At 38.6% G+C, this 22,861-nt stretch overlaps 1 protein-coding gene across 2 annotated transcripts in view; it reads left to right on the top strand.

Annotated features, from left to right (window-relative positions):
* LOC135702189 (ubiquitin-like protein 3) overlaps positions 1-22,861 on the top strand; it is a 355,984-nt gene that overhangs the window by 14,834 nt on the left and 318,289 nt on the right. The gene's annotated exons all lie outside the window — the stretch shown is intronic.

Raw genomic sequence — 22,861 nt, 5'->3', positions numbered from 1 at the left:
AAACCACAAAATTTGGTCACTTGGACCCAGAGTTCCCGGAACAACTGGCACTCAGTTCTGGAATCTTTGTCAATTCTTAGCAAATTTCTAAATTTGTTTTATTGGCGTTATGAGCTCTTATGACGGATGTTGGAGTTTTCATCAGCTGGGATATGGTCATCTGAATTGATCATCCTGAATTTTCGGCGGTGACCACATAGTTCAAAAAATCTCCCAAGACATTTTTCAGAGTCATTTTCTATTAAGATGTTCAGGACGCTTCTGGAAGAAGTTCAGAAGATTTCTGAAAGAAGTTCAGAAGACTTCTGAAAGAAGTTCAGAAGACTTCTGAAAGAAGTTCAGAACACTTGTGGAAAAAAGTTCAGAAGACTTCTGAAGAAGTGAATAAGACTTTTGGAAGAAATTCTGAAGACTTCTGGAAAAAGTTCAGAAGACTTGTGGAAGAATTTGAGAAGACTTCTGGAAGAAGTTCAGAAGACTTCTGGATGAAGTTCGAAAACTTCTGGAAAAAGTTCATTAGATTTCTGGAAAAAGTTCAGAAGACTTCTGGAAGAAGTTCAGAAGACTTCTGGAAGTAGTTTAGAAGACTTCTACAAGAAGTTCAGAAGACTTCTGGAGGAATTTCAGAAGACTTCTGGTAGAAGTTCAGAAGACTTCTGGGATAAGTTCAGAAGACTGCTGGAAGAAGTTCCGCAGACTTCTACAAGAAGTTCAGAAGACTTCTGGAGGAAGTTCAGAAGACTTCTGGAAGAAGTTCGGAAGACTTCTGGAAGAAGTTCGGAAGACTTCTGGAAGAAGTTCCGCAGACTTCTGCAAGATGTTCAGAAGACGTCTAGAAGAAGTTCATAATACTTCTGGAGGAAGTTCAGAAGACTTCTGGAAGAAGTTCAGAAGACTTCTCGAAGAAGTTCAGAAGACTTCTGGAAGAAGTTCAGAATACTTCTGGAAGACTTCTGGAGGAAGTTCAGAAAACTTCTGGAAGAAGTTCCGCAAACTTCTACAAGAAGTTCAGAAGACTTCTGGAGGAAGTTCAGAAGACTTCTGGAAGCAGTTCAGAAGACTTCTGGAAGCAGTTCAGAAGACTTCTGGAAGAAGTTCAGGATACTTGTGGAAGCAGTTCAGAGGACTTCTTGAAGAAGTTACGAAGACTTCTGGAAGCAGTTCAGATGACTTCTAGAATAAGTTCAGAAGACTTCTGGAAGAAGTTCAGAGGACTTATTTTAAGAAGTTCAGAAGACTGCTTTTAAGAAGTTCAGAAGATAAATTTTAAGAATTTCTGAATATTGTCAGAAATAGTCCTGAATACTTCTAGAAGAATTTCAAAAGATTTCTGGAAAAAGTTCAGAAGACTTCTGGAAGAAGTTCCGCAAACTTCTACAAAAAGTTCAGAAGACTTCTGGAGGAAGTTCAGTAGACTTCTTCTTCTTCTTTCCTTTATTTAACGTCGGTCTCTGTTCCGCAATCTAGTGCCGATCACCGATGGACATCGATTGCCATCCATTGACGGCAATCGAATGTGCAGGAAGGCAGCTTCCATACCTGCACATTCAGAAGAATTCTGGATGAAGTTCAGAAGACTTCTGTTAGAAGTTCAGAAGACTTCTTTCTGGAGGAAGTTCAGAAGACTTCTGGGAGAAGTTCAGAAGGCTTGTGGAAGAAGTTCAGAAGAATTCTGGAATATGTTCATAAGATTTCTGGAGGAAGTTAAGAAGTCTTCTGGAAGAAGTTCAGAAAACTTCTGGAAGAAGTTCAGAAGACTTCTGGAAGAAGTTCAGAAGACTTCTGGAAGAAGTTCAGAAGACTTCTGGAAGAAGTTCGGAAGACTTCTGGAAGAAGTTCAGAAGACTTCTGGAAGAAGTTCAGAAGACTTCTGGAGGAAGTTCAGAAGACTTCTCGAAGAAGTTCAAAAGACTTCTGGAGGAAGTTCAGACTTCTGGAGGAAGTTCAGAAGACTTCAGGGAGAAGTTCAGAAGACTTGTGGAAAAAGTTCAGAAGACTGTTGAGAAGTGTGGAAGAAGTTGAGAAGACTTCTGGAAGAAGTTGAGAAGACTTCTGGAAGAAGTTCGGAAGACTTCTGGAAGAAGTTCAGAAGACTTCTGGAAGAAGTTCAGAAGACTTCTGGAAGAAGTTCAGAAGACTTCTGGAAGAAGTTCAGAAGACTTCTGGAAGCAGTTCAGAAGACTTCTGGAAGCAGTTCAGAAGACTTCTGGAAGCAGTTCAGAAGACTTCTGGAAGAAGTTCGGAAGACTTCTGGAAGCAGTTCAGATGACTTCTAGAAGAAGTTCAAAAGATTTCTGGAAAAAGTTCAGATGACTTATTTTAAAAAATTCAGAAGACTGCTTTTAAGAAGTTCAGAAGATTTTTTTGAAAAAGTTCAGAAGATATATTTTAAGAATTTCTGAATATTGTCAAAAATAGTCCTGAATACTTCTGGAAGAAGTTCAAAAGATTGTTCGAAGAAGTTCAGAAGACTTTTGGAAGAATTTCAGAAGACTTCCGGAAGAAGTTCAGAAGACTTCCGGAAGAAGTTCAGAAGACTTCTTTGGGGAAGTTCAGAAGACTTCTGGAATAAGTTTAGAAGACTTCTTGAAGAAATTCTGGTAGTAGTCCAGAAAACTTCCAGAAGAAGTTCAATTTTTTTAAGAATCTCAGAAGACATCTAAAAAAATTGAGGACGTTCTCTTAGGGTACTTCGTCGAAGTTGGATGCACTAGAAATAGTTCAGCAAATTCCGTTCACGTTCAGGAACCTTCGTATGAAATCAACGGGAAACGCAGAAGCGAAGTGAGCTTTGTAGCAAATTACGTAAACATTTGAGGAACGTAGTAAAACTTCATTTAAGTGAGGGGGATTTTTCTACAAGTTTGTAGAAGTTTGCAAAGTTTACAAGCTCAACAAACTTCGGAGGTGTTCAGCAAATTTCGCAGAAACTCAAACAATGTAGCAGTAGTTCAGCAAACTTTTGAGAATTTGTGGGATCATCGTATCAGTTTGAGGAACTTCAAAGCATTTTGTTGGAGTTCTTACTTCAAAAAGGATCAATGAACTTCCTGAATGTTTCCAGGGAACTTCCCAGATATCCAAGAATATTCGTAGGAAATGTTGAGGATCTTCCCGAAAGTGTGTAGATGTTCTGAGATCATGGTAACTTGAAAAATTATAATCATAGAACATGAAAGAAGTCCAGAGAAGTTGAAGAAATTTTCTAGAAGTTAACGGCATTCGCAGATGGTCAGGGAACATTGTATGATTTTTAGAAAATTCGTCCAAGTTTGACAAAGTTTCAGTGAACTTCCTTAAAGTTTAGAACCCTTTGTATAAACTATCGTAGAAATTCAGTGAAGTTCAGACAACTTCTTGGATGTTCAGTAAACTTCTTAGAAGTTCATACAAAATCTTGGAAGTTCTGTAAACTTTTTGGATGTTCAGAAAACTTATTGAAAATTCTGGAAACTTCTTGGAAGTTTAGGAAACTTCTTGGAAGTTTAGGAAACTTCTTGGAAGTTTAGGAAACTTCTTGGAAGTTCAGGAAACTTCTTGGAAGTTTAGGAAACTTCTTGGAAGTTCAGGAAACTTCTTGGAAGTTTAGGAAACTTCTTAGAAGTTTAGGAAACTTCTTGAAAGTTTAGGAAACTTCTTAGAAGTTTAGGAAACTTCTTGGAGGTTTAGGAAACTACTTGGAAGTTTATTAAACTTCTTGGAAATTTAGAAAACTTCTTGGAAGTTTAGAAAACTTCTGGGAAGTTTAGCAAACTTCATGGAAGTTTAGAAACTTCATGGAAGTTCAATAAACGTCTTGAAAGTGATTATATTATTCATAATCCTTAACCTTCATTGCTATAAGTAAAAGTCTTCTCTTGTTTGCTTAAAATTCAAAGGGGTCTTTAGAAGTCCAAATTTCAACGTGCCTTCAAAAAAATTCTCAATCCATTAAATGTTTTAACAGACTTTCAAATATCTTAATATATACCAACCATGTTACAGAGCAAGAATGGACGTCCAGAAGCTTAAGAATTGCAAAAGATCATAAAAAAGATTGAATTTTCAAATAAATTCAACAGAAAGCTAATTTTACTTCTAGACGAATGTCTCTTAGCTCAAAAGACTGCTGTAAGCGGAAATTTCAAATAACTGCAAACATTTCTTCTATCGATAGTTCCAAGGTGTTCAAATGGCGATGTTCTGAAAACACGGACAGAAGTCTTCTAGGGAAAACATTGTGCCGAACGACTGGGATGTAGATAACCACCTTTCTGCAATACTGAAAACCAGTGGCGTCCCGTAGCCTCACTTTTTATCTGTGCACCAACTTTCAAAACCAGATTTAATGCCATATTCATACTCGAATCTGTTGAAAATTACACCCAATGATAGCAATATTTGATATTTTTTTATATTTTGAGAATTGATGCACAGGTAGATTGAGGTTAAGGAAACGCCACTGCTGAAAAACATTGCCAACGCCAAATGTTCATTTCAAGCAATCAAAAATTAATATTTGAACTATAGTGCAATCTACAAAGTGCACAACTGTTCAACAAAAATGAGAAAAACGCATTTTGTTTTGTTTTTTTTTCATGTCTTATCCGCACAAAATGCAAACCGAAAATATGGCGGAAAAAGTCGAACGCTGTCAATTTGGATTAACCATACCCACAATTTGCATATCCAATCGTTAAATCCCGCCAAAATCCACCACAATAGGACAGTACTACTGCAGCAGCAGCGAAACAAGCACAACAGCAAAAGAGCCAAACAAACCGTACACAAAAATATCCTGCCGAAGCGGATGTATGTTTGTTTTAATGAATAAAAGGATAAATATTTGACAACAATAAAGCATAATCAGTGTACGGGAGCCCTGACCGTCACTGCCGCTGTGCCATGTCGGACCGGAGAGAGGATATCGACCGACCGACCGACCACCGACACTGACATGAAACAAAAGCAAAAAACGAGGAAAATCAGTTCGCCGTGCGGCTTCAGTCCCAACAACACGGTCGACACGGCAGGAGGAACAAACAAAGGAAAAATTGTGTGCGCGCACACACACCCGATATGTATAAACACAGGAATGCAGAATTGTTCGTCCTGCTGTGGGTAGGAGGCACATTGTGGGGCGGCACACGTGTTTCGGTTCCGCGGAAGGTGAATTGCGGAGCTTGGCAAGTTGATCGATACCGCAGATTGGCGTCATAGGTCTGTCTCTCTCTATGCTATCAGCTTCGAAAGATGGGGGCACGGAAGGTCGTTTGGCCGAATGCCACAAGGTCGAAAAGTTGCTTCGCTTTCGTTCCGTCGACCAACTTACAAGAGAAATTAATCGGATCCGTGAAGTGGCGGTCGATTGAGCCGCAATAAAAAAAAACAGTAACAATTTTACAAAATAGTTGGAACTTGAAACTAACTTTGCTCATCACACAAGTATTTAGTATGAAAGGTCATATTTGACTTCCGTAGATCGTTTCAAAATACTGTTGGGAACATTTTTTCCGCCTTTTTGATGCAGGTATTCTGATTTATCTGGATATTTTTGAAGATAGTTATATAATTATATATATTACATATTATATATTATTGATCTATTTTAGAAATCACTCACCTTAGCAATTGCAAAAGGAAATATTTTTTAATGACTTCCCTGATCTTCGGCAGAACTTCCATAACATTCGACAGAACTTTCGGCAGAACTTCCCTGAGTTTCGTCAGGACTTCCCTGAAGTTCGGTAGGCCTTCCCTGAACTACGGCAATGAACTTCAGTTGGACATCCCTACCCTTCGGCAGGCCTTCCTTGAACTTGGAAACTTAGAATTGAGGTCGTCATTTCAGTAGTATAATTATTATAATCATACCAGGGCTGATAGCGAGTCACTTTTTAGTGACTTGGTCACTTTTTTCAAGCCAGTCAAAGTCTCTTTTTTTAAGGCCAAGTCACTAAAGTTACTTTTTCTTGTAATAAGTCACTATTTCAAACTTTTTTAAACGTGAATTTATTTCAAGATTGATCATTCTTCTGGATAGGCCTTGTGTTGACGACCTGGTATAGAGTTTTTCTTACGTTTAATCGTTCTTCTCTATCTACAGGGTGTCCACTTATTTGGCTTAATAAAGCTCCCTTTGGCGGATAATTTCCAGGTTTATAATAAGAATGCTATTTATGGAATGCGTTAAAAATATGTTTTTAACGCAAACGTTTTTAAGACATGACAATCAGTTTTAAAGAAACAGCTTTAGCTCAAATCCATTAAATGTTGAAGTTGAACACTTACTTCATTTTAGTAAGTCTAAGATCACAACATTTTTAATGTCTTGACGTTTCTTACTATCAAAAATGTGGAAACTTTACTGAAGTTCTATTGATCTCAGAAAAGCTAGATCTAGAGGTCTTTAGGGAATTCCAGCGATCTTAAGGGGAAGTCCCCGAAACTTTAGCCCAGATTATTGAATTGGTTTAAAAATCTATAAGCGTGAGTTTAGACAAATTCAGGATAGCTCCATGACTTCTTCTTCTTCGCATTTTCAAGCTAAATGCTTAGCGTATATTAGCTTATTGCGTGCTCTCAACTTAGTGTTCTAAATGCACTTCCACAGTTATTAATTGAGAGCTTTCCGATGATAATACCAATGCATGAATTTGTATATTGTGTGGCAAGGACAATTATATTCGTATGCTCAGGGAAGTCGAGAAAATTTCCAACCCGAAAGATTCCCTCGACCGGACCGGGAATCGAACCCGCCGCCTCCGGCTTGGTAATACCGTGCCTTTACTGACTGTGCTATGAGTCCCCCATGTGGTGCTGAAATAAAATCGAGAACCCTTAAGGTGTTTCGAGAGATTCAGTATAGATACCTTTATAAAATTTGTGAAAACTTCAGAAATATTTCAGGAACTTCACAGAAATCCAGAGAATTTCAGGGAAGCATAAAGGTGTTTACGAGAATTCCATTTATTTTAAAGCAGAACTGAGATCTTCATTAGAGTTGAAAGTTTTAGGGAAGCTTCGAGAACATGAAAACAGATCAGAGAATTAAAGGGCAGTTCAAAACATTTCAAAGAAATAGCAGAAACCAGAATTTCCGGAAAATGTGAGAGTATTTCAAGGGTGTTATATCACGGAAATTTCAAGATCTATAGAAAATTCGAAAATTTAGCTAAGTTGATAAGAGAATAAACTTTATAAAACTTAAGAAAAATTGTCGTACTTAAGGCAATTAAATCAATTCCTGTAAAATGGTGGGTTCTTTTAAAAAATACTAAGGCAGAGCAGTCTAGAGAATTTTAAGGAAATTGAGAAATATTTTAGGCAGTTAAAAAAAAACATCAGGAAATTCTAGACTATTGAAGAAGTTATGAATTAGTTTCGATAATTTAAACTTTAGACAAATCTTGAGAACTTCAGTGAAAATCAATCAATTGCTGCGGAGCGGAAGCCTAAAGAAGTTCCTGAAATTTCAGTATAACTTCGAAAATGTCACAGAAGTACAGAGATCTTCAGAAACATTTCGAGAACTTCATAAAAGTCTATGGACTTTAGGGGAGATCCGGGAACTTCAGGAACTTTTATGGACATTTCGGGAGCATCTCAAATAAGTTTGGTAAAGCTCCAAAAACAAAGGGAATTTTAGGGGAGTTCAGTTCAATTAGCTTCACTAAATAAGCGGGAAATTTCAAGAAGTTCCCAGATTTTCAGAGAACATTAGAGATGTTAAGAAAATTATTGAGGTTTTCACATAAGTCCAAAAGTTCACGCAAGCTTAAACATTTTTAGAACAGTTCAATTAAATTCATGGTAGTACAACAAGCTTCAACTGCAAACACTTTAGATAAGTTTCGCGAACTTCGAGAAAGATATTGATCTCGCTAATAAAGCTCTAAACAAAAAATAACCTTCAAGAAAGAACAGATATCCTCAGAGCAGAGATAGTCCAGAGCAGGGAAATTACATAAATTTTGAAAAAGTTTCAAGATATACAGAGAATTGTTAACACTTTAGAGAAGATTCATGATCGTTAGGAAAATTGTGGAAACTTTAGGAAGTCCTAAAAAGTTTAGAGAAATTAAAAGAAATGATGAGAAGTATTGCGAGCATCAGGTTAGTTTCTCCAACTGCAAAAGAACTTCAAGGCAGTTTAATTAGGAATATTTTGGGAACTTTCAAGTAGTTATGAAGACCTTAGATTAGTCCATCCATCTACACGCAGCCCTGATCAGTCTAGTCAGCTTCCCGGGAAAACCGTTCTCGTCCATAATCTTCCATAGCTCTACACGGTCAATAGTGTCATAAGCGGCCTTGAAATTGATTAATAGGTGGTGCGTAAGGACTTGATATTTACGACCCTTTCGGAGGATCTACCGCAACGTAAAGATTTGGTCCGTTGTCGATCGCCCGTCCACAAAACCGGCTTGATAACTTCCCAATGCTGCTTGCTAGCGGCGATAAACGGCGAAAGATGATCTGGGAAAGCACTTTGTAGGCCGCGTTAAGAATAGTGATCGCTCGATAGTTCTCACATTCTAGTTTGTCGCCTTTTTTATATACTGGGCATATTACTCCCTCTTTCCACTCCTCCGGTAGCTGTTCTGTATCCCAGATCCTGACTATCAGTCGGTGCAGACAAGTGGCCCATTTTGATAAGTTCCGCTCCGATACCATCTTTCCCAGTTGCTTTGTTGTTCTTAAGCTGTCGGATAGCATCCCTAACTTCACCTGGCATGTCCCCCTCATCCGCTGTACCGACGAAGCCATTCCTCCTGTCGCCTTGGTCCTCCGCCTCTGCGCCGTTCAGATGTTCATCGTAGTGCTGCTTCCACCTTTCAATCACCTCACGTTCGTCCGTTAAGATACCCCCTTCCTTATCCCGGCCCAAAGCCTTGGCGGGATGCGTTTCTTGTAGAACTTGCGTGTTTATTGAGAACGATACAGCTGCTCCATTTCTTCGCACTCCAGCTCTTTCAGGCGGCGCTTCTTATCCCGGAAAAGACGCTTCTGTTTATATCGCTCCACATTATGACGGGTTCCTTGCCTTAGCATCGCCGCCCGCGCTGCGTTCTTCTCGTCCAAAACCGTCTGACACTCTTCGTCGAACCAATCGTTCCGTCGATTCCGCTCCACGAACCCAACGGCGCCTTCAGCAGCGCTGTTAATGGCTGCTTTCACGTTGCTCCAGCAGTCCTCAAGAGGGGCTTCGGTGAGCTCTCCCTCATCCGGCAACGCTGCGTCGAGGCATTGCACGTACTCAGTTGCGACTTCGGGCAGCTTCAGTCCTTCCGTTGATCAAAACGTGGTCGATTTGCCATTCTGTCTGCTGCGATGATCTCCAGGTGTACTGATATGGAAGGCTATGCTGGAAGTAGGTACTACGTATGGCCATGTTCTTAAAGTCGGCGAAATCGATGAGTCTAAGACCGTTGGCGTTCGTTAGCTGGTGAGCGCTAACTTTCCTATAACCGGTCTGAATTCCTCCTCCTGGCCGACCTGAGCGTTAAGATCTCCGATGCGAATTTGACGTCATGGCTTGGGCAGCTGTCTTATTCCCGATCCAGCTGCGCGTAAAAAGCGTCTTTACCGACATCGTCACTTGCTAAGTGAGGGCTGTGCACGTTGATTATGCTGACATTGAAGAAACGGCCTTTGATCCTCAACTTGCATATTCTGCTATCGATTGGCCACCACCCAATCACGCGCTTCTGCATTTCGCCCATCACGATGAAAGCTGTACCCAGCTCATGTGTATTGCCGCAGCTCTGGTAGATGGTATAACCATCCCTATACGTATGTAACGACGATCCCTTCCAGCAAACCTCCTGCAGCGCTACGATGTCGAACTTGCGGACCCTCAATAAATCGTAATGAATGCGGGTACTTCCTAAGAAATTGAGAGACTTGCAGTTCCATGTTCCGAGTTTCCAATCGTTAGTCCGTTTCCGTTGCTTGGGTCTATGCCGATTGTTCCGGTCCGTATTTACATTGCTTGCTTCCTGTACTTTTGTTTTTTTACGGCTGGCTTGTAGGACCTGCACCAACCCCTCGCCGGGGGACCATCGTGCACAGCACTGTTTAAAGTCCCACGCTGGCACCAGGACGTTGATCAGCCGCTCCTAACATGGAGAACAGACGCCGTTTTGAACCGCACCTCCATGGTGAACAGACGCTCGAAGACTGCACTCTCCGGAGAGAGGAGTCCCCCCCCCCCTTCCCTGTCAGCATACGACCAAGGTCCCACCGGGGTTAGTTACCCGATCTTCCCTATGGTTACTCGTACCCCAGCTGGCACCGCGGGGAGGTAGGGATAGGAGTTACTGGACAAGAAGCTAAGGACCGCTAGTGGGGTCTATTTTATACCTGCAGATACGTGAAGTATTAATGGTACACATTGTCCAGCCGTTTACCAGCCAACTTTCAAAATCAGATGTGCCAAATTTCAGAAAAAAAAAATCAGTGTTCACTCGGTTGTCGACAAAAACAGGCCACTCTCGATGTGTGCCACGATGTGTGGTCCTCCTCATTGTTCTTCATCAGCAGTTCTTTCGGTCGATATGTCGTCGACTTTCGAAAGCAACCGTTTAATGATGAGTGTGTGAATGCTGACCACGTTTTGCGTCCATTGCTGCAATGGAAGCACTCTGACCCTCGTTGGCGTAACTGCCATACAATGAAACCACTGGAAGCGGCTCCAGTTCTGATGGAGAAGGCTTTTTGGATAGCGGAAGATAAAGTTTTTATTGTGTTGTACCTTTTGACTATAGTTTTAAGACGTATTGTATAGTGACCAAGAATCCTCGGCTCTGTAAAGTTAATTCGTTTGCGCCTTATCAAATAAATCAATAAACAACAAGAAAAAAATTATATAAAAAGTTCAATGATATGTCCAAAAGATGATGTTCACAGATTTTTGTTAGTTTTCAAGTTTCCAACCTTGTAATTTCACAGAAGGTATAATTTTCCATAAGCTTTTTAGTGAAAAATATTGTAAAACTATTTTTTAGGATTTTTCCCCAAAATTACTTGATTTTTTTTTTCCTGTGTACACTCCCAAAAAAACATGACAAATTTGTTATGTTCATATCTCTGTCATGTTACGTCCAATTTTCGTTCTCTTTAGATCATTTGAAAGGTATTGAATGGAACTTTCCTCGTAGGCAAATTGTTCAAAATAATTTTCAAATTTTGTGTGCTAAAAGTTCACCCAAAGTTACAATATTTTTCAAAATTTACTTTGAAGAATCGTGACTGATTTTTTTCAGAATTGGGTTGGACAAATTTTGAAATAAAAGTAGTAGTAGAACACTTATGCTATATCATTCATACCATTCAAATAACCTTTCGAGATCGAAAATTGAACGTAAAATGAGAGATCATTGAACAAAATAGCATGGTTTTTTAGGGGTGTCCTTAAACTTATGATCAGTAGTGTATATTTTTCAGGAAGACGAAAATATTTTCCTTCAACTTTATCTCAGACGTCTACGAGTTATTTGTTAAAAAATCATGACAAAAAAAAACAACAAAATAGTTTTTTCTTTCGAGATTCAAAATGGCCGAATTTGAGCAAAAACGTGAATCATTAACCATAACATACAATTATTCAAAGTTTCATTGAAATCGGAGAGAAACGAGTCTGAAATCGTTTCTTTTTTGGCTATTTGGCGTGGAACTGCTCTAAGACCAGTTCCGTGCCAAGTGACGAATCGGAAAAACTTGACCTTCTCCGATTTGTTTAAAACTTCGCATTATTCAAAATTTTGAAAAAATTCGGCCATTTTGGATCTTGCAATTTTGACGTAGGACTACGTCTGTGATTTCTATATGGGAGTAACACTTTGTGAAAACCGAAAATGGAACATGTAACAAAATTATGAAAGATTTTGGACGTTAATAACTCAGCTGCCCCTGGACCAATTTCAATAATTTTATCACCAATCGATCAGAAATATTTCCACGCATCTGTTGAATTTAAGACTATTATTTTTTTTCAAAATGTCAGTATTGAAAATTGCACGAATGTGCAACTGTTGCTATGACAATTAAAAGTATCGCCGATTGCTTGCGAAAAGCGTTTTAGCACAGATTTCAAAGTTGAATTCCATCCGGTCTCACCAAACGGTGTTATTCAATCATCTCATGGTGAGTGGTGGCGTTCTCCTGTACACAACGAAAAGCTGCCTGCAAGCAGCGAGCTGCAGCCCGCATGACCATCCATAGAAGGAGGAAGAAGCCGCACCGCTATTGATCGGTATCAGTAGCTCTTCTTGAGTCGCTGTGGGCCATCTATGCCAAGCGCGTCTACTAAAGAGTATAAACACTCAAATTCCTATTCTTATACAAAACACAGCTCCTGCTGCGGTTAACAATTTATTATGTAAGACCACGTAGTCCTACGTCACCATTGCGTACATCCCCATAGGGCTGTCTCTTGTAGTGTTTTTTTTCAAAATTGAGTCTTTTTCGCATTTTGCAATATATTGCAGCACAAAAATGTTCTCTAGGGATCAACTCTCGAGAAAAAAAAAAAAAAAAAAAAAAAAAACGAAAATGTTCTCTAGGGATCAGAAATCGGACCTGCTTTGGATGGGAGCGGGATATTTCGCTCTATGCTCTATGTTCAGTAAATTTGAAATCAGTCTCGAAAAAATATTAAGAAGGTTCAATTTTTTCAACCTGGCAAGCTATTCAAATGTAATGCTTCCTTCTTTTGAACCTGAGAATTTTTTTTGAGTTGTATTGATTTCAGAAATTTTCAAATAATAGATATTTAAGATTTATAGGAATGCTTCCTTCTTTTAAAGATGACCAGTTCATTCGAGTTGTACTGATTTCGGTATTTTCTAAATAATCAATATTTTTGATTTATAAAAATGATTCCTTCTTTTAAAATTAAACATGACCAGTTCTTTCGAGTTGAGCTGATTTAGATATTTTCTAAATAATCAGTATTTATGATTTATAGGAATGCTTCATTCTTTTAAACATGAGCAGTTCTTTCGAATAGTACTGTTTTCGGAATGTTCTAAAGAATCAACACTTATCTATTATTTAAATGCGTGCCAAATTCATTTTCATTGTACATTGCAGGGCTGGTAACAGGGCACTTTTTAGTGACTTTGTCACTATTTTGAAGTCAGTCACTAAAAAGTCACTTTTCAAACCAAAAAGTCACTAAAGTCACTATTGTGTGTGTGTGTATGTGTGTATTCAATCTAACCCCCACTGGCCGGCAGTGGTATTATGGAAGAAATTTGCTTACAACAATCCTTGATGTAATAATTTAAAGCAAGTTTAGTCCGGGAGTTAGAAAGCGATAGCTCTACTGCAGATTCAGCAACCCATTTCAGAATGCCTGGTAATTCACGTCCATTCCGAGGTTACTTTCACATACAATAAGCCCCGCATGTAAACACTACCGTTATCATGTGGTGTTTCGAAATCTGGCGCGTATTTAGTAATATATGGAAATATGCATTTATGATTGATTATAAATCAGATGGATCTCACCAAATTCTGCCTCCGAAAAAGGACCGGTTTGTTCACTCGCGGTAATCAAAAAAATCTTCCGCGTTGTTTTTACAACCCAACACGACATTTTAAATCACATTCGAAGTTTTTTTTTTTTTTTTTTTTTTTTTTTTTTTTTTTTTTTCCCTAAAAATAGTCACTAAAGTCACCTTTTCACAACGCAAATAGAGTGAAATGGCAAAATTTCAACATTTTTAAATTGAGTACTTGGCACTAAGGAAGTTATAAAAGAATTCTGGGATGATTCCTGAGGATACTTCCAAGAGAACTCTAAAGAGTTCGAAATAAATTCCGAGAAGAATTCCAATAGAATCGGCTTTTGAGGGTTCATTCTCAAAGGAATTCTTCGAAGAGTTTTCAGGGTATTCTAAGATGGATTTTTGTTTCGAGAATTCTTCCATGGGAATTCTGGGGAGAATACGAATTGAATTTCCAATATAATTCATGGGAGAAGTTCAAGATTATTCTAAGCAGAAATTTATGATATTTCTGATGTTAATTTCATGGAAATTCTAAGGAGAATTCAAGTAAATTTAAAATGGATTTATGGGAAGAACCTTCATGGAAATCCTGAAAAATCAAACATAATCTACTTTAACTAATTATGATTTATTAATTTATACATGAAGTTAGCGATTGGAGATGCTTAACGTCAAATACCAGACTTAAAGTGGACATTTTATACGATAGATGAGGAGATGGAAGTAAAAAATTGAGTACGGTAGTGTGCAAATTGTATATAGAAAGTAGAAGTAGAAAGCGAGCAAAGGACATTTTTTAGGAAGTTACGAAGCAGGTAGATGCTAACGTCAGATGGCGATTTGAGTGTGAAACAATCGATAGAACTGTTTCCGCACATCGGAGGTACATGAGCAAATCGGCGATCATCCCTTTTGCCAGTGTGGCGGAGTGAAACACCCCTCACTATCCCTCATCAAAGGATGAGTTTGATAAAAGGGATGTTCTGTTCTTCAAAATTGTTTTAGGCTCGCTTTTTTACTTTCTATATACAATTTTCACACTGCCGTAGTACAACGGAACTATTAACTCTATACTTCATTAAAATGTCCACGGTCAGCATCACCAACTACGAAAATAATCTATTTCCAATAATGTTGTCCATTGTTCTGCAAAAAAGTTCCAGAATGCAATATTATTTTTGTTAAGCTTGTTTTAGAAGCGAAGTTTAAGAGGAGTGGAATAATTCTAAAAAAGTTCTTGAGATCATTCTGAATTTTTGTTTTATGAAATATTCTTAGCGAATTATCAAATGTATATCAAAATTTTAAAGATTTCCATGGCAGAATCAAATTCAAGATCTTCGATAAAAAAAATTCTGTCGTTGTAATGATCTTTTTACCTTATTTAACAGTAACATTTAAAAAAAATCTTTGGGAAAATCCGGAAATTTCACTTCAAATGCTCTTAATATGAGATTCCATTGAGAGTTTCAATATAATTAGAGGAATTCATGAAATGTCATTTTAAGTTCCATGACAAAAACAGTTTATTTCAATATTAAACCTTGTTGGAGTTTCTGAGTCATCATATAAATGTAACTATTGGTTACTTATTTATAATTCATATATTTGGTCACTATTTCCGTAATTTTAGTCACTAAAGTTACTACTATTATATCCATCAGCGCTAACAGCCCTGTAGTTTACGGGAATCCTATTTATTTCCGAGCAGAACCGAGATCTTCAATAGAACTCAGAGCTTTATGGAAGCTTCTAGAACATCAAGACAGGTCAGAGAATCAGTTCAAACAATTTCAAGCAAATACTAGAAACCTTAAAGAAGTTTCGAGAAACTCAGTGAATTTCCGAAAACTTCAGCAAAGCTCCGAGAGAATTCCTGGGAATTTTATGATCATCCGGAAAACGTGAGGGTATTTTAAGGGTGTTACATCATGGAGATTTCATGAACTTAAAATAATGCGAAAATTTAGCTAAGTTGATTAGAGAACATCATATCTTCAGCGATATCTTCAAGAAATCCCAGAGAACTAAATTTAGATATTTTTAGATAGTTTAATGATATTCAGCGAACTTCCGGGTACTTCAAGGACGATCAGATAGCGTCAGAATAATCCCATTAACTTAAGCAAATTTGCAGCACTTACAAGGAGTTCCGTGGAATTATAGGATATTACAAGAATTCTATGATTGATTCTAAAACGTCAGAAGCGACAGAGAATTATTTGCTGGATTAGTAATCAAATTTAGACAACTTCTGGTAAGCATAGACAAGTTCAGAGAAAAAGCGAGTGTTAATAATGGTTATAATATTCAAGGAACATTTTCGAAACTTCAAGGCAAATTAATCAATTTCAGTAAAGTTGCGGGTTCTTAAAAATTACTGATAAATTCAGGGCAGTCTAGAGAACTTTAAAGAAATTCAGTAATCGTTTAGGCACCAGAAAAGTCTAGACTATTGAAGAAGTTTTAAATTAGTGTCGATAATTTAAGAGAAGTTTTATGAACTTCAGAAAAATCTTGAGAACTTCAGTGAAAATCGTAGAACTGCATGAATTATTTCGTTCTAATTCCATAAATTTAGAAAAACTTCCGAAACTTCACAGAAGGACAGTGGTTTTCAAAAACCAATTTATATTTTTTTTTTTTTTTTAATTTATTTCTTACTGAAGATTAATCCACTGTGAATCTTTAAAGTTTTCTGCTCGATAGGCCCAAAATGGGTGATCAGGCCGAAGTAGTTCTCTACCCTATTTTAAAATTCAGTATTTTATTTAAATTTTCCTTAGTAAGAAATTTTTAAATTCTTTTAGACTTCCAAGTACTTTATTAAACAAAAAATTTCCTAATGATTCCCGGTTTTCCAGATTTTTGAAGTTAGTATGCTAATACCGTGGGTTTGGTTATGAACTTTCTATTGAATCTTTCGCTTTAAAGGTTCATATCGTACATAAGTGTTTATGAGATGATAATTGAATAAGTCTAAAACATCAAACATTTATGTGATGCAACATCTCTTAGGTCACTTTTTAGTCACTATTTTTGCAACTATAAGTCCATATTTGGTCACTTATTTACTTAACATGGTCATTAAAGTCACTATATCTGACAGCAGTGATAGCTACCAGCCCTGATATTGATTCATGATTAAAATTCGGCGAAATTACCCATTCGGCGTAATGTCTTTCGGTGAAATATTCTTCGGCGAAATGACACAGCCCCGCTTTAGATATTGGTAAATTTTTGAGTTCCGCTCAATTAATTTTTACTGCAAAGCCTGCAACCAATGGAACATTTCTGAACCAATCCAACATAATTCTTACAACAGCTGTGGAAAAGTTTGAAGTATACAGAATCAGGATCTCCATCCCTTGATGGGCAATTCTAAAGGTCTTGTGGATCTACACCAGGGAATTCTTATGACTAACCCTCATAAATCATGTGTGAATCTCCGAGCATCCTTGGGATAATGCTAGCGGATTCTTGGAGCAGCTTCAGAAATCTCATGAGTCAACTCTAGGCGATTGTTTACTCTAGTTCCCGGGACACATCCTCTAAAATCTCTGGCAGAGCTATTACTAACGATTTTTTGCCTAAATTCCAACGACCTTCTAGGATGAGTATAGTGCAATCTTGCCCGACCTAGGTCTGCACAGGACTGACACCATTCCAGTGTCATTCCAACGAATGTCCAATGCATCCGAAATTGCTTTCCCTGGTGAAAATTTCCATCTCACCTCTAATGAGGGAAAAACAAGCCAACGAAAGCAGAAAACCATTCTGCAAAGTCATTGGACTTTATTGTTTTTGATTTATGACCCTTACCACCCACCCCTGCACCTACCAACAACACTCGTCATAAAATAAAATGACCAGATATATAGAGAGAGAGAGAGTCATACGAGGAGCTAAAGTGCAGCATTCTTCCGAAACGAGAAAAGAAAAAAAAAAAACTTAAACGAAAACCTAGGCCGAGACTAGAATAGCAATTTGACGTACCAACCATGCCTAGTAGTTGAGCTTGAAGCTAGAGAGAAAGAGAGAGAGTGAGAGGGGGCCTACAACTTTTTACGATTCTCACCGGCTGTTTTCTCCCACTCACACCGCAGTTGAACCCGAAAGCCCATCATTATCGTACCTCTGCTACACAATTCCGGGCACGGACACGGACGCAGGGAAAGGGGCTAATGGCATTACGGCTTCGTGGAAGAGAAACCCGAAAAAAAAGCCATGCAATGAATGGGAAAGAGTCAGAGGAAATGGACAGATAACTTAGAACTAGGAAAGAAGATTTTTTTTTGTTTCGGTTGTTCATGGCTCTTTCTTCCAGAACAAAAGGTAGCTAATTTCCCGTATGTTTACCTTTCACGGACGACGCAGAGTGGAAACTTGTCGACTGTCTGGAATTTGTTTGCTTTCCCCTTTTTGTTTCGTTTCATTTTTTTTTTGCGATGGAAATATGGCTTTTTTATTATTCAATATTCAATGCACTGCACAGGTTGCACAAGTCGCACTTTTAAAATCTAAATTTTAAAGAAAGCGCTGATCCCACATTGATGCATCGCAATCTGTTTGCGATTTTTCGCACAATTTTCACTAATCGAACCGACCTGTCTCTCGTTTATTGATCATAACCTTTTACGACCAAACACGCAGTTGTCGCTGGGCTGACTAACTGCTGTTGCTGCTGCTCCGTGGGGATTCTCAAAAAGCGATTAATGGTTATGAGCCCAGAGTCTGTGTCACCATCATCCTAGACTTGGTTATTGCAGGTTGCCAAAGCAATGGTGCTGCTGCTGCTGCTGATGACGATGATGACAGCGCAGAAAGGGGGAAAATGTAATTTCGGGAATTAATAACTACCATTGGCACGACGCCGTGTCTCGCTGCGAAGGAAGGTCAACAGTCGCTGCGTACTCAAAGGCTAGGTGGGGTAGTGTTTTTAGAATAGTCTCACTTTTTTTTCAATTAAGGTTTTATAGTTACTTGATGGCAAGTTTAAAAACATCGTTTGGCGGAAAATGGAATCGTCCTTCTCCCATTTGCATAATTGCTTGTTATCGGTAATAATTCACATTTTTGCTATAATTCGGCCATTTTGGATCTTGTAAAATTTTCATAATGGCGTCTTTGAAGTTTGTCAAAAAATGGTAGCGCGGAAACGCCACTTCTGATCGAACTGACGTCTGAGACAAAGTTTTAGAGAAAAATCGTGTATTTCTGGGCAAAGAAACGTTTTTTTTTTTATTGTTCAAAACCTCGAACATTAGCGACGCCGGTGGTGTAGCGATAAGCGTGATTACCTCTCACCCCAGCAGGCCGGGGTTCAATTCCAGTCGGCGCCGCCGGGATGTTCTGAGGCATAACATCTCTGATCACGGGTCCACGGTTCATGAGATGATGGGATTGGGAGCTGCCTCCCTGGCGTCGGTAGCATTGGTGCTCAGCACCGAAAACAAGATCGACGGAAAAACAAATCAAGGAAACACTTATGCAAACTTTCATACAAATCGGAGAAGGTCGGATCAGATCGATTCGTCATTTGGCATGGAACTGCTCTGGGGGCTTTATGTGCGATTCCGTCGCACAGCAAACACCGTTCACGCAACAGCTTCTTGAGATTCTTCAGCTTTGGAATCTAAGATCCACTTGACTGACTGGCATTTACTCGGTGATGAGAATTGCTAGGTAGCCTACCTACTTCACATCCATCATCAATAGCTTTATTTATCTGCGTCATCGACTGCCAGTATGGAACAGAACTAAAAAAGTTCCGAGTTGATCCGAGCCACAGCTCGCGTTGACCCCGTTTTGCTCTTCTCAAGTGTCCCTTTTTCCCTTCGCAAAAACGCAACTCGATAGGCGGCGAATGTGTCGATGATTATCTCCGAGTGCGTTGTCGTCCTCGTCGTTGTCCTTTGCTCCATCAAGTGAATCTTCATTTTACACTTGAAGCAATATCTACTTCCTCTTCTGCTAATGGCATTCCCTCGTCGTCGGTAGCGCAAACGAGAAAAGGGAGAGACCGAATCTCCAATATGAATACCGTTCCCTTCAGAAATTCCTCGACTACTGTCACCTAGATACTCATCCCCTTCTTCCGGCTTGCAGCGCGCCGCATTGTACATAATCAACCACTTGTTCCGCCATTAACCACCATTCGCGTAAAAATTGCTTTTTCAGGTCCTCGTGTTTCTTTTCTCCTTTTTTTTTCTTTCTTTGCACGTATCAGCTTCAAGTTGATGATACTGGGGGAAGGGGACACATTCTTTTTACGATGAAATAACGTCCCTCCCTCCGTTGATCTTCAGCTTCTATTTTTTTTTGCGCATCGATATTGCAAGAGGCTCAGTTACAAATGTTTGACGGAGGGGCGGAGAATTCTCCAAATCAAGGAAATCGAAAGCCAACGTCTATTTGATGTTTCTTTGGAAGACATTGCTGTAGGGGACGGCCCCGGCATAGTGATTAACATCCGTGCCTCTCACGACAAAGTCACGAGTTCAAATCTCATCCCCTGGCAAGCCACGAATGACCCAAGTGTTTTGAAGCTACAAGAAAAATAAGTTGTATAATATAACGCGGCGTTTAGCAAATTCTGTGTTACGATCTTCGACTACTTATATAGATATTGGATTTGATTTGAGGAAATACCTCAAGTCCCCTCACCCATCTAGTGAGCTAGGCAAAGGAGTGCGTATTAGTTTTGTCGCATCAATGGCCCTTCGCTCAGTTTGAACCAGTGATGCAAAATATCATGACATTCACTCGACACTCGTCAACACATCAACCGACAATCGCTGACAGAACGTTTTGTCACGCAGTAAGAGCACGCAGTAAGAGGTAGAGCCATGGCAAACAACAACAGGCAAATCGTAACACTCGCTGCTGATGATGTAAAGCACAACGAAAACAGTGAAGACTTCTGCAGTACGATGATGAGAAAAAGCGAAACGACAGAAGAAAATGAAAACAATTCCTACGCATTCCAAGTTCCTCTCGGCACGCGTCACTGTGTGAGTTACAAACAAAGCTGGTAAAATTAAACGGAAGCTGTTGGGTTCACTCAACAACACACTCACATAGCAAGCAAAGCAACAACTGCTTCAAAACGAGCACAGATGAGTGTCATGATTGTCGGGAATGACTAGATCGGTGATGGATCACCACCAAAGACGACATTCACCAGTTGCTTTTTACTTCTTTCGTCAACTTGATGGATGGTCATGGAGAGTGCATCGACAAGCGCATTGATGGGAATGTACCAAGCGTTACTACCATCAGCTGTTTGACGATCGTGATTGTGATAGGGCGCAACTTTGGTTTAAACTTCTGTTTAATTTTTGTACTGCCGTACTCTAGCGGAACTATCAATCTATCGTCTTCAGAACTTTGTCTAGCTAATAAAGTATTCATGTTGATATAAGTTTTTCATTTTCTTCAAACTCTTTATAGGGGAAATGGCTCTAATGTTGGCCTATGGATCTAAGATTGGGCCCATCGCTAAAAATCTGCTATTTATCAATTGTATCTAGATGAACGCGTCATTGGGATGGTACTAATGGATATTTTATAATCGATTGCTGAATTTATGTATGGGCCCAAATTAAGGACACTTAGGCCGACATTACGTACATTTCTCCTAGATATTGTTAAAAGATAGTAGTCAGGATGAATCCGACCAATCGGTAAAAAATACTACTATTGAAATCTAATGAAGATTATCAACGAGCCGGACGTGGTCTCTTCGATTTACCGTACCAAATCGTTTGATTCAGAGGAATCGGGAGTTTATTGAAAGAGGTTTTCTGAAAACTATGACATAAACTATAGCCTCTGAGGGAGCTGGACGATGGAATTTGAGATTATAGGCGTCATATAGAATATCGAAGAACGAAATTTTAGACGAGCAGACGATCACTGCTGGGAGATATAGATAGAATAAGCCTGTGACCAGTGCTGTTAATTTTCATATCATTCGATTGAAGATGAACTAATACAACCATTCAATCAATTCTGTGAAAACGAATTTTCATATGACCATAATTTGAAGAGCCCCTTTCTCATTCGAAGCTCATATCGTCACTGTCAATTGAGTCACTCACTATCATTTGAAATTTACTTACATTATTGGTTTAAGACTTCTGTTAATACATATCACGATGTGTTGAAACATTTCCTTGTTTCGAAATCTTTGTATCAAATTCACGATTTAAAAAAAAATGTATTAATTTAAGTTTCAATTTATTTTGATCCATTTTCGAAAAAATCAAATGCAGTTTTTTCGGCGCATCGTTTCGGATTGCAACAATCTCGCGTTATTCAATTCTGTTTTCCTATTTTACACAAGATCACGCGAGTTTTTTGCAATCTGAAATGATGAAATTTTTCGAAAATGCATCAAAGCTAGTTCAACCTTAATCTTTCCAGGGTTGGTAGCAGGTTACTTTTTAGTTACTTGGTCACTGAAGTCACTTTTTTACGACCAATGTTGAGAGTAAATAATTTGACCTATCATAGACCTATCATAAAGTTTTAGAGATTTCTTAAAAAGTTCTAGACCGAATATTGGGTGTTTTAAGGGTGTCCATCCAACCGGGAAATCCGGGAAAAAAACGGGAATTCGGAATTATCGGGAAAAATGCGGGAAATTCCAATTAGCACCGGGACAGATCATATATACTCATCCCAAGTAACAATTTTGATTTTATATTAGTTTTGTAGGCCATAAAGATTTTGTTGTTGTTCCTACTACGATAACTAAATTTATAGAATTTCATGTGGTGTCATTGGAATCCATATGGTGTCATTGCTTGAATTCTTTTGCCACCGTTTTCCGAGTGAAGTAGTTTAAGTATAAAGGCTTAGAGAGACATATCATGTTACGAAGCTACTTCAAGATAGAAAAGCAGATTCATGCTTTTTAAAACTGCTTGCAAACTTCGATCATGCTTGGCATGCAAATGCTCGACACCGAACATAGAGATAAATTAAACATTAATTTCTGCACTTTGTGCTAACCAGATACCAAGATTAGAACATCTTTGAATACCGAGGTTAGTCTGTAAAACATAAAGATCTGAGTCCATACCTCTTACTCCAAATTCATGAGTTCAAATCTCACCCGGATAAAGCACGAATGATCCGAGAGTTTGAAAATTACTATAAATAAAAAAATACTTTCCTTGAAATTTTGTTAAGCATTCTCAAATCATCCTGTTGGAATCCTGTAAAGATTCTTTTAAGATTATTTCAAAAATCATCATTGGAATGTCTTTGCATTTATCTCCTCAATTCCAATCCCCAATTGAGAATAACATATTTTGACCTTAAAGGGTGTCCACGATGAAATTGCCACACTATGAAAT

The sequence above is a fragment of the Ochlerotatus camptorhynchus genome, unplaced genomic scaffold (genome assembly GCF_037179485.1).
Source record: "Ochlerotatus camptorhynchus isolate MF236.1 unplaced genomic scaffold, CSIRO-AGI_Acam_v1.1 ptg000185l, whole genome shotgun sequence".
In the NCBI taxonomy this organism is placed as follows: domain Eukaryota; kingdom Metazoa; phylum Arthropoda; class Insecta; order Diptera; family Culicidae; genus Ochlerotatus; species Ochlerotatus camptorhynchus.
The sequence above is the reverse complement of the archived record's forward strand: the minus strand, read 5'-3'. Positions and strand labels throughout refer to the sequence as shown.